Raw genomic sequence first — 12587 nt, forward strand, 5'->3', positions numbered from 1 at the left:
ATCCCTTGGGAAAGATACTGAAGTTCTAGAGTTGACAGAGCTGTGAGAGTTTTTCATCCAAAGTAACACTAATATTTGATACTTCTTGTCATTCATCCAATTCTGCTTTGGTGTAAGTTATTTCACAGTGGAGAAAAGTGATCAAATTTCATGGATAATGAGATTAGGGAAGAGCTTTTCCACTGCAAACAGCCCACTCTGATCCAGCAGAAAAATTACATTAGACCAGGGCCCAAAGGAGAAAATAAATAAAACCATTTGGGGTTGCAATTTTGCTTGGGAGTTCTAGTGCTGTATCAGTTAGTTGCATAGCCATGCTATCGGTTTGGAGAAGAGGGAGGTTATTTTGTTAGTTCACTGGGTTGGACTGATGGAGAGAGTAACACCCCACATTTCATTCACTTGAGACAATGTGTAATACTGCTTTGTGGATGTGCGTCTGAGTCCTACAAATTTCAGACTTCTTGCTCTGTGGACATGGAATGGGAGGTTACAGGTACTATTTTTTTTTTGCCGGGGTGGTGGAGGTGGTGGAAATCAGTGCTGAAATGCTTTAATTTGAATCTTAATACTATGTACTCCAATGAAAATTGGGTCTCCAAGGAGGAAGAAAAGGGAGACCCAAGGGGAAGTGCTTATCATATGAATTTGTTTTCTAAAAGCAGGTGTAAAAAAGCACATTTAGAACCTGATGCAGTAGGCTACGTAGAGAATTGCAGCATGAGTCAGGAAGGATCAAGAGATCCTTCTGTTTTTTTGTTTTGTTTTGTTTTTTTTAGATTAAAAAATTGAGCCAAACAGTAGGAGGTTGATTGAGAGGAAGGCAAGTTGTCTGTCCTGGTAGAGACTATAGAGGGCAGGCAAGGCTGGGTCACCTGAGTGCTGCAAAGACTTTAAGATGGGAAAATAAATCTTTTTTTAAAGACTGGGAAGGTCAAAAGAGGGCAGTGTGTTGAGCAAAAAATGCACCTTGGGAATATGATGAGGCAAAAAACAAATGAGAGAAGCAGCAAAGAATGAAGGAAAACTTGGCTTTGATTATTTTTGCTCCCTTTCCTTAAGCTGAAACACAGAAGAGAGAGCCCATCAGCTGCCTAAGAGGGGCTAAGAAAGTATGAACTAGTCAGAGGCATGGTCTGGACTTCTGAACAGAAGAGTGTAAAGGAAAGGTGTGCAGGAGGGAAAGGCTCCATTGCAGAATTCTTTGAGTGAGGTGTCCCTTGCTGAAAATGGAGCAAAACAGAAAGGTTAACATTGCTCTTTCACAGGGAAGACATGCAGAATAGTAACTCACTGTAAAGAATTGACTGCAAATAGCAAGGCAGAGGAGAAATTGAACCATATGCTCTAATGTACAAGTTGAGAGAAGTGCCTCTAAAGAGCCAGGTCTCAGCTTGCAATTCGGAGGGCCTCAACGCAAAGCACCTTTTTGCTGCTTGCTGACTGATCTGTACCAGACTGTTTTTCAGGGTCCAAGTGTGTAGAATAGACATTGAAAAGGGCTGTTGTAGCAGTGAGGGATTACCAAAAGAGAGTCTTTCTTCTTTCACCCAAACCCTTCTGTTGTCTGTAGGAGAGCTAGTTAAAGAATCTTTGGGGCACCTTTGTCTCAGAGTAGTATGGAAATGCCTTAATACCGCTAAAATTTTAGTCTGCTGCCAGTATGTCTGTGCCTGCATTTGTAGCTGAGCAGCAGACGCTATCTCACCACCCAGGTAGTTGTACCATGTGTCATAGATTCCTACTATTAAAAAAAATTAAAAAATAAAAAAATCCGTCAGAGAACTGGGAGGAGTAATAAGAACAAAGCTATCAGAATTAAATGTACAGAGTAAATCCTTGAGGCAAAATGCATACTGTGAAAATGTCTCCAGCCCTGCAGGACTGCAGACTTGATAGCTCTCACAACCCTGTTGTATTGCCCCACTTCTCTGCAGTATTAATAACTGAGTGCAGCAGAGCTCTCATAGTTATCCTTAGTTATACTGTGGTACCTTGGCAGTAAGAACAGGGGAGATACAGCTAGCCATTGATATTATGAATCTAGCCCCTTCATCCTGTTGCAGATTACCTGCGAATGGCATTGCAGTTTTCTTATAGACTCAGCCTCCATCAGAATTGATCAACAGATAGATTATGCTAACATGATTTAGCTTAAACTCTTTGTGGTGACTTCTGCTTTACAATAATCACGGAATGGTTGAGTTTGCAAGGGACCTCTGGAGATAATCTAGTTCAACCCCCCTGCTCAAGCAGGGTCACCTAGAGCACGTTGCCCAGGATTGTGTCCAGACACCTTTTGAATGTCTCCAAGGAAGGAGACTCCACAACCTCTCTGGGCAACCTGTTTCAGTGCTCAGACACCCTCACAGAATATAATGAATTGCTGGTGGCAAATCCCAACTGTAGGGCACCTCATGTCTGCTTGTGGACTGGAAGGGTCCTTATGCATCTGTGAACATTCAGTGAGGCTGCACCAATTCCCTTGCGTAGCACTACTGCCATCACAATTTTATTCTCCTGAATGTCCCTAGGACCACAGCCTTGGCTTTTCAAATGGGTTGAGTGGAGATGATTGTGAAAGCCAAAAAAAAGGAATGTTCATGGTAGGGGCTTTTGTACTTGTTTTGCCTGGCTTTCTTACTGGTATGCTATGGAGCATTATAAGACTAAATTACGCTTTTGAAAAATAAATGAATGAAGTAAATGATGTGCCGTGATATCCTTGACTGGTTTTTTTAATAGCGTTTGTTTGCTTACTTGCTAATTTGCAAGGTCTGGTAATTTGCAATCGGCCTCCCAGTCATTAGTGTGAATTAGTGAGGTTCTATTACATCAGAGAGACAAGCAAGTCAATAAGAAAAAGGGAAATGTCCCCCATTAGTGAAGCTATAGGGAAATGGCTTGAATGTCTTTCCACTGTTTAGTGTTGTTATCTCAAAAGTTAAACTGTTTCATACCACTTTAGGTCTTAGTGTGTTTCCTTGCATGTAAATAACTGTCCAAAAAAGAAAAGTCTCTCTTAGTCTTCAGTGAAGGTGATCTCCTGTTATTGCTTGTTTGAATACCTCCATTGTGACCTTTTATCATTTTTACGATGTTATAAGAAATATGTCATCTATGTAGCATCTGCACAATGTTTGCTGAAAATTAAGCTGGTTTAGAGCATTATATTTCAGATCTGTCATAGAGATTTCAGTGGTGATGTTCTTTCATTTTAACAGAATTATTGTGAGATTTTTATGTATGTTTGTTTTGGAGAGGGAGGAGATGGGATATGCTATGTCTTGACAAAGTCCTAAAGCATCCGGTTTGAAACTCAGTCACGTTATTCTCTTACCAAACTTATCTGGCCTTTTAAAAACATCAGTGGCCAGTACTTCATGTGACCCATTATCAAGCCATTCCTACTTGACACTTTGTGTGAAAGGATGATCTTTCAGTCGTGAACATAGTGCTGGGAGTTGTCAGAGAAATATCTGTTCCCGTCCTTCCCAGTTTTCCTTGGAGATCTTGTAAAAGTCCTCACCTATTCTGTTGTCATGACCTTAAAAGGAAAGGATTGTTAAAGGGCAAGACATTAAGCACTCATTCTGTGATACTTAACTGGTTTAAGATCTTCAGAGTTTCAGTCCATGAACACTTACTAAATAAACTGACTTCTTACATATTTGGGTGTGTTTCTCAGCCACTGGAAGTCAAGAGAATACTTGCTACTTGCTTGTTCTCTTAGAAATAAGCGTAATTTATGGGGTAATTCACTGGACTCTGTTTATTCTGTAAGAAAAGAGGAAGAAGGAACAGAATAATTGCAACCAATAAGCAGAATTTGAACATTAGACTTGTCCTTGCCTTGGACTTACTGATGCCAATGCAACTGTGCTTGTGCAGTTTCTCTGCTGTTCAGAACCCTCTAATTGCAGGTTGTGCTTCTGAGACTAGTGACAGACAAGGTTATCTAGTGTTTGGAGATGATTTCCCTTTTCCATCAGTCATTTCATCTTCTGTTCTTATAGATGCCAGATGAATATTTCTTCCTCATTTTTTAGCTTCCTTTATTCTGTAAAATGTTGATGTAATGTTTCATTTTTTTAAATTCCTAGTATGACATAAAGCAGCTCAAATACAGAATATATTGTATTCAGGAGCAGCCTTGTTTTCTTCTATTGCTCAGATGACTAGGAAAGAAGATGGTAAAGTGAATTTCTCCAGAGACACACAAAGATTAGCTGGAGATGTGGGTTCCTTCCCCTTCCCTCTAAGTTTGTGTGTGTGTTGTTTTGTTTTCCTGTAAATGCTTATGGACTGTTTAAGGTACTTCTTTACTTATGGTTCATTGACAGAACTAGATTGGGCTGTAGTGATACAGGTCCTTTTGTGCCATTTAAAAACTGTGAACACCTGGGAATGGAATGGCATGTGTTGTAATATGCTGTTACGATTGCACCAGAAAATGTTTTGGTTTTAGTGAAAGATGTCGTATATGCTTAGCTGTGAGATTTTTCTCCATTTTTTTTCAATGAGGTAGACAGTTTAATTGCTGCCATATGTCTTAGCCTCTCTTTATCTTAGCTTTATTGTAAAGCCTCCATTATCACAGGATCTAAGTGATGCACATTTATTAATGGACTCTTTTTCCCATTTGTCTGTGAGACCATTATAAAGATGGAAAACTGGAGCACTTGACTGGTTAAGGGCCACATTCAGATCACTTATTAGCTGTGCCTAGTTTAGGTGTGCCAATTACTACTGAATTTAAATTCAGGAGAGCAGTTAGTGATTGAAACACATACCATCTAGGCTGCCAGCCCTAAGCTCTCTGCGGGCAAGTAACAAATTGGGGAGCCAAGGTCTGGTGATCCTGGGCGGAAAGTTGCTTTATCTGCTCAAAGCTTTCTCTAGTGGTGCTTGGGTGAGGCACCTTCAGTACACGATCTGGACAGTACCGGTCTCTGCCACCTTTTCTGTGATGGAGCAGAGGCTTGGCCCGAGAACGCGCTGCCAGCACCTGTTAGAACATCTGTCTTGTTTTGTAAAGACCCTTCGTGTCTAGCTTCATTTCGTAATACCAAACAGGAGAATGGCATTGTCTGGTTGTGTTACCCTAACAAAGTGTGGGGTGTTTTTCCTGCCACAGTGGCATGGATATAGTATGTTTTGGCTTTCCATGTCATGACTGAAACTTTGTGTTGAGGCTTTTCTCTGAGCGTCACCAAGACTGCAGACTGCCCTTTTAGGGTGCTGAAGAATCATCAATATTATTATTATTATTATTATTATTATTATTATTATTATTTTTATTATGGGAAAAAGTCAACATTGCCTGTCCTAGTCAGAGGAGATGCTTCACAAGAGCTTGCCAGAAATGATCAGGTTTTCACTGCGCTAAGGGGGAAATTGGACTGGGTTACAGTGGATGTCACTGAGCTTTCGGTTCCTCACTGCAAGAGGCAATCAGGCAGCCCAAGGCATTGGTGAACAGGAATACTCAGTCAGTACAGGTTTCTAAATTCAGCTGCTCAACGTGTGCCATCGTGAAGAAGATAAGTGAAAATTCCCTTGCAAAATGATAGTCTGACATGTAGAACGAGGCATGCTGAACTGCTGGACTGCTCATTGCCATTGCAGCCTATCTTTGGGGAATCATCTTTTGCGTGCTTTTTTTTGTTTTTGGTGAGGAAAAGCTGTTGTCAGATTCAATCAGCCCTTAGCCTAACTAAATTGGACAAGAAAATGCATGCTCAGAAATCATGTGTTTGGGAAATTAGATTATTGTTCCACTCCTGTTTCTAGACGTTATACCGTTTCCTGCTGCACTGCGTTAATAGGGCTACCCTAGTGCTTACCTATCTATTTTGTCTGTTTTTTCTTCTTGTGTGGCTTCCCTATAAACTTTCCAAGTCTGCATTTTGTTTCTCTGTTCCACAAGGCTACTCTCATCTTAACACTTTCTTGGTCCTTTTAAAAAAAAAAAAAAAAGTAGACTCTATTTTGTGAAAATGTAATCCTATTCAGCCTGTACATGTCCTATCTGTTCTTCTAACAGTCCTGGTATCTCACAGGCTGGTGACCTTCTTGAACTGGCTTTCTAGGCAACACTTCTGCTGCTGCTTACTGGGTCTGAGCATGTTGCTGCTTCAACGGAAGTGCAGCCAGACTTGGCATCTTTTCTCTGGTCAGAACAAAGATTAACATTTGAAATGTTATTATTCTGTATCCCTGACCTAAAAAGATCAGAGGGAAAGCCATCGTTGGTGAAATAGCTTGAAACTCAGGACACTCAGGAGGCAATATATGTGCCAGTCTTTGGTGTCTCCTTAGTTTTAGCCTAATTTGCCAACCAATTTAAGTATGTTGTTTGGCTAATGCCTGAGGCATGGTTTGATGGTACAGGGAGAATCAGGGAATTACTTCCCCATTCTCTGTCTTGAGAAAATGTTGTCTATCCTGCTGGGTTCTCCAAGAAATATTTGTGAAAGTAAAGTTCTTTTGTTTCTGTGACTTTAATTCAAAAATGAACTGCAGTAATGGCCTTGGCAGGAAATATATATTTTTTTTTAAGCTCTACATTATTCCTGGTAGTTTCAGTGATATTTTAACTATTCAAAAAGTTATTTTTACTATTCAAGGGCTGCGATACTGACTCATGTGATACGTTATACCAGTCATGTCACCTATAGCCACTGAATTAAATGCGCTTCTAAGATGTATCTGATAGTGGCCTCACTCCCAAGAGTGCTGCAAGTCCTAGTTAATGTTTGCAGAGTACTTCCAGGCTGTGATTGTCAGAGCAGCAGCGTTAATGCCTACTGACCAGCACATCCATGATCCTTAACTCACTGGACCATATTAGAAAGATTTGAAAAGTCTCTTCATTTGTTCAGAGCTTGTAAACCTTTATATGTGTTAAACTATGAAGACTGAGGAAGCTATTGTGAATGAATGAACCAAACTAAAACTTTGCTCCCCAGCCAAGGACAGTTTAACATTCATATTAGCATGTTTTAGACAATGGGATAGCTTGATGTCTGAGGTCATATATATATATATTTTTTTTAAGTAGCCATAATGCATTGCATTTCTTTTTGATATGCACCTAAATTTTCATTTACTTTTATATGTTTCTGACTGAGGGGCACTAATTTTCTATCATGAGAAATGGTTGTTGAATTAGATTTGCTTTTTTTCCCTAGCTCTGAAGAGATGTGCATTATCAAAGCAGGTGTTTGGTTCAGAATACGAGAGGAGATGGTTCTGTAGGGAATATGCTTAGCAAAGCAATGTCATAAATAGGTCTTGTGTCAGTGTTTGGTGTAATGTCTTGATATGTGTCATCATGAATTATATATTATTTCAGATTTATCACTTCTTCCACCGATAAGGGACATTGCTTCTTTGAGTGAGTTTTCTTCGTGGCTTGAAAGATTTACTGATACATTGAAATTCCCTGTATTGGAGATTCAGATGAACTTTGGAAACTTCAGATAAGAACTATAAATCTGCTATAAACTAGGAAGCTATTTTTCAAGGTGTGTACTTATTGACAGAGTTCGTACTAGTTTATTCTTCTGCTTCTCATTTGTGTGCATCAGAAGAGGTTCTCTTTTTCAACAGTATGAACAAATTGTGAAAACCATATGGTGGGTTGTACAGTATATAGGTAACTTATGAACAAAGAAGTAGTCTTCATCAGAGCATCACCAAGTATTACCTCATAGGGATGAGTGGGGAAGGGGTTTCCTCCTGTAAATGTCTTGAGTACTGCTTTCAAGTTTTGTTCTTCTGAAATGTTATGCCTTGGGTGTTAATTTTAAATAAATGTGTAGAGCTGAGTCTTTATTTTGGAGCTTTAAGGTAATGTTATTAAAAATTCTGGGCTAGACAGGTTAATTTAAATGAAGATTTTTATGGAGAGTTGGCTTTAGTCAGTTAAGTTTGAAAATGAGATCACTTAGTGGATGGCATAAGAGCAGAGAAGCCACTGTTTAGGTTTCACCAGAAAAACCCAAGTCTGCCTCTTAGATGAAGAGAGAGATGCCAAGATAATTGCATGGGAGAACATCTGGGACAGTGTTAGATCATGTGGCTTGCCACTGGGTCCCCAACAGTAAGATTGTACCCAAAGAGATGCATGTATAAACAAGGTTGCGAACTCCAGACCTTGAGCAGGTACATGCAAAGATGTAATGAAAGTTGTGTAGAATGACTTTTCTTTACTAGTATTAGTAGATTTATTTTCATCAGTATAAAGCTACTGATAATGACATACCTGAACTTGATTTTTTTAAAGTCTTAAACTTTTCAAAAATTCTTAAGACTGTGCTGTGGAAATTAATGAGAGTGAAGATTATCACATTTCTAGCAGATGTTTTTCTTTGCTCCTAGCTGAGTTGCAGTTTTTTCCCCTCTCTTTCCATCTTCTTTTATTTTGTAAAATATTGACACACAAATTCATATTGAAATTTTGTAATGGAATTTCATAATGAGCAGCTCAAATACAGAATCCACTTTCTGTTCAGATCTGCTTTTGTACTGCTTTATGGATCAACTGAGTCAAAGAGAAGGCTCAGATGGCTTCCCCTGGGGACCTATTAGACCCATCTGGAGACTTTTCAAAGTCTTTTTCCTGCCCTTTGCCCAAGGGTAGATTATGGACTGATTTACCCCATTTTACTGGTGTAACTGTGTGAACTGAATAATATAGTTTCTCACCACTGCAGAGGTGCTTTGTATTGATTTGCTGTGTTAGTTCTGCCGCTACAAAATGTGAAAATGGTAGTGTTTTAACTTTCTATTGCCAAAACGAAAGATCTTTTAGATGATACAAGTCCCAAGACACAATCCCAGCATTAAAGCAGTAAGTCTCCCTCTTTGTGTCACTCCGTCTTGCCCAAGCACTCAATCATTTATCACATGACATGGGGATTATGGACAAATTTATTGAAACCTGGAGTCACATTGCAAAATGCACGTAGAGAACAGAGAGATCCATCATTACACTTGAGAAAAGAAAATTCAGAAAAATCATCTTCGGTCGAGTTGTACAGTGGGAAGGGCTGAGTAGAGACATTGCATGCGAGTGGCAAGGATGACATCTGTGCAGACTGGCCAGGGAACGCACCCAGGAACTCAAGGCTACTGCTGTTCAGGTGGGGTGCCGTCTGCCTTAACACATCTACAGATTTTGGAGCAGACCTGGCTCCTGTCTGGTGAGTTCAGCATGAAGGCAGAGGAGCCATCTTGCATGTGCATCTCCCTGCAGATGTTAATACTGTGTGCTGGTGTGCATTGCTTTGGACTGTTGGAGTGCTTGTGAAGTCCAAGGGTGCCTCTGTGTGTATATCTGATTCAACCCTAGAAGCCTCTTTACTGCCATGAAGTTTAGGGTTAGGTTGGGTTTTGCTTCTCAAAATGACTTCACAAAATTACCTGTCTGCTGAGATTTCCTAACTGTACTTCTAAAGTTTGGATGAAATTTTAGGGTTTTTTTGTTTAAAATGTCCCTCTCCCTTACGCTTCAGAAAAAGCCAATTTGTAAGGAGGAGACTGAATCTGGGACAGTCAAGATCGAACATCCAGCTTGCAACTCAGTTGGGGATGAATAGTAAGCTCTTAGTGATGGGACATCACTACATGGAAATATGCTGATGCCATCTGTTAGCACAATAACAATATTTAGATGGTCCTGTGGTATTAAATGGGAGTAAATGATGGACAGAATAAAAAAGACTTGATATTTTAGTGTCTCTCACTGAACTTACAAAACAAGAAGGGCTAAGCTCTTGTGAGCTTTAGATCACACATTGACTGGCTGCTGGGATCAGGAGGAATTGATTTTGGGCTACAGTAGATGCTGCAAGAAGGAAACAAGGATGCTTTCCTTCTGCTTTTGGATATAAATGATGAAAGTCCTCAGTGATATACAGCAATGAGCTGGGCCAAGAATTAATTCTTATGTCTGTTTGAACATGGGACTTGTACAAAAATGGGAGGAAAAGGAAATCTCTTTCTTTGGGGAATTGGGGAGGGGTTGTGTTTTGGGTTATTTTTTTGGTTTCTTTGCTGCAGATTTAAATTTAGGAGAATTTACAGGGATGTCTGAGATGGTCTTCTCCTGGGCACCCCAGTTTAGACTGAGAATGAGGTGAAGCTGTTTTTACTCTTTTTGACCATAATTCTGCCAGGAGACTCATGCAGACACAGTGGTCTGTCTGCATAGAGCTGCTTGCAGTATCAAGACATGCATTTTCTCATTTTGTCTTCCATAATTGGAAATAAATCCTCCAGATTGAAAACAGAATATATTGCTTGTTGCATGTGGGGGGAAATGTGAGCAATATAATAGTGTTGTATTTTTATATGTGCTGCAATGAATTGATTCACTTTCTTGCATTCCATTTGCAGAACTACTTTCCAGCTCTGCTCAGCAAGACAAGATGAGGAAAATGGCATTGAAGTAGGAGTTTTCTTACCCATATCTGTCAGCTGTTTTCAGCATTGTTGATGTGCAGGCTGCTGTTGTTTTGTTCTAACACAGTGTAAGTGAGTTTAAATTAAGAAAATTATCACTGAATTTTTAAAGGCAGAATTTGTTATCCTAAATTTTAGCATATTGTGCTTTTACACGTGAAGCCTGATTCTTCTGTACTTTATGCCAATATAACTGGCAGCTTTGCTTGATCTAGGGTTGACCAACTAGTAATAAGTGTGAAGAAAGTCAGCAAAGTCTCTATTTTTCCCCTCCTAGAGTGCATATACTCAGTTAGCTAATGTATTGATAGCAATGATGAATTTGTCTAGATCTTGATAAATGCAATGAGATATAGAATGGGAATGAGTATAAAAAAACTCACAACTGCTTCAGGCTTAATCTTTTTGCCTGACAAAGTGCAATTTGCATGTGTAATCCACTGGCATGAATGTGTCTCAGGTAGTCTTCTGTGCCTGTTACAGGTGGTGTGAATTATTACAGCCATTAGAAACAAAGCCTTAGTGCTTTATTCAAGTTGGTGAATAACATACTTTTAGCTATGGAGGTCCCCAGTGTGTTGCAAGTGGGTGGCAGTTGTCTACTGGTGTCAGATATTTTTATAAGCCTTGACAGGACTGATGTGTATGCTTCATTAGAGGAATAGGCTGAAGTGTGGGGACAAGAAATGTATTAATTTTATACAATGTTACTGCAGCTTTTGCAGTAGAGATCATACACAAAATATGAGCTTGTTGCAAACTAATGCATGACTGATGTCCTGGCATCTGTGCAGCCTGTCTCAGGAATGCACCCAAGGGGAGCAGCTCCAAGCATCTACAGGATTCAGGGTAGAGCTGGCTCCTGGTCACCCAGCTCGGCATGCAGCCAGAGGAGCTAGCTGTCTCACATGCATATCTCCCTGCAGGCATCCTGTAGTGCTGTTGGCCATTAGAGTGCTTGTGAAGTCCAGGGTGCCTCTGTGGGTAGATCCGATTCAACCCTACAAGTCTCTCTGCCTCGATAAAAGTTAAGGTTGGATTGGATTGTTTGCTTCTCAGAAAGAAGACTCATATTCCAGGGCACAAGATGTGGCAGTTGTAGCAGACTGAGCTCCAGTGTCTGTCCTAGCTTAGTCACTATTTACACAGTATGAAGCAATCTGGCTGCATGAGTTTAGAACAGGGAATGTGGGAAGGAGGTGCCCCCTGCATCTGTAGATTACTTGTTTTGTTTTCTTTCGCTGCTGTGATGGTCACTAGAGTTATGTAAAATATCAATTAATCAGACAGAACCCACAACAGTCAGGGAAGTTCAATCCTCAACTATGTTCATGAGACCCCCTAACATCTTATGGGAGTAAAGTTTGGCAGATGTTGTAGGTTTGCTGTGTTCCTAGTCAAAAAGCTGTGCAGGTTGGCATGCTGATGGGAGCATTACTGAATAAAAATGATACAGTATTTGCACTCCAAACTGTGGTTTAACAATCAAACGCACTGCTCGTGAGAAGAAGCTCTTATAAAAGGAGCTGTTTTTTTCCCTAAAACTTACTGTTTTGCAAGCTTTTTTTGCTTGTTTGTTTTTGTATTTATCACTACTATTGCATGACTATGGGAACATACACTTATAAACTGGACCCAAGAGATGAGACTTTCCATATTTCATTCGGAGCTCTACTTCCCAAGTAACTGTAAAATGGAGCCCTTGCCTATATGTTCACTGAGTATGGTAACTACATGCCAAGCTCCGATTCCTTGAGAACTACAGTAATGGACAGCTTTCTTCTTCCGCCGTGCCGAGTTTTTGGATCATTTCAGCCTCTTCTAAAAACTTCTCTCAGTTTAGCGTTTCTTGGGCTCCTGTTGTAAAGAGCACATACTTTATAAGTGTACATATAAATTCTCCATGGAACTAAAAATAAACATCTCTAAGCTACAAATTTATACAACTTTCAAGCCAAAGCACAACCTTGTGAATTATTTTGACCTCTCTGAATGCTAACATGATGGAACATTAGATCAGGTTCTCAGATTTATTTACAAGGATAACTTACTTAATCTTTGCATCATTGGAGTAGAAGTGCCATACTTTGAGGATTGAAAGAAGTCTTGTACTTCCT

At 39.9% G+C, this 12587-nt stretch overlaps 1 long non-coding RNA gene across 1 annotated transcript in view; it reads left to right on the top strand.

Moving 5' to 3' along the window:
• The window catches only part of LOC106496446 (uncharacterized), a 39531-nt gene extending 29000 nt beyond the window's left edge, over nucleotides 1–10531 (top strand). The window contains exon 3 of the long non-coding RNA XR_001294601.2: nucleotides 10405–10531. This is a non-coding gene — a long non-coding RNA (uncharacterized lncRNA). The remainder of the gene's footprint in view (nucleotides 1–10404) is intronic.
• The last annotated feature ends 2056 nt before the right edge of the window (nucleotides 10532–12587 follow it).

The sequence above is a fragment of the Apteryx mantelli genome, chromosome 15 (assembly GCF_036417845.1).
Source record: "Apteryx mantelli isolate bAptMan1 chromosome 15, bAptMan1.hap1, whole genome shotgun sequence".
Classification (NCBI taxonomy): Eukaryota; Metazoa; Chordata; class Aves; order Apterygiformes; family Apterygidae; genus Apteryx; species Apteryx mantelli.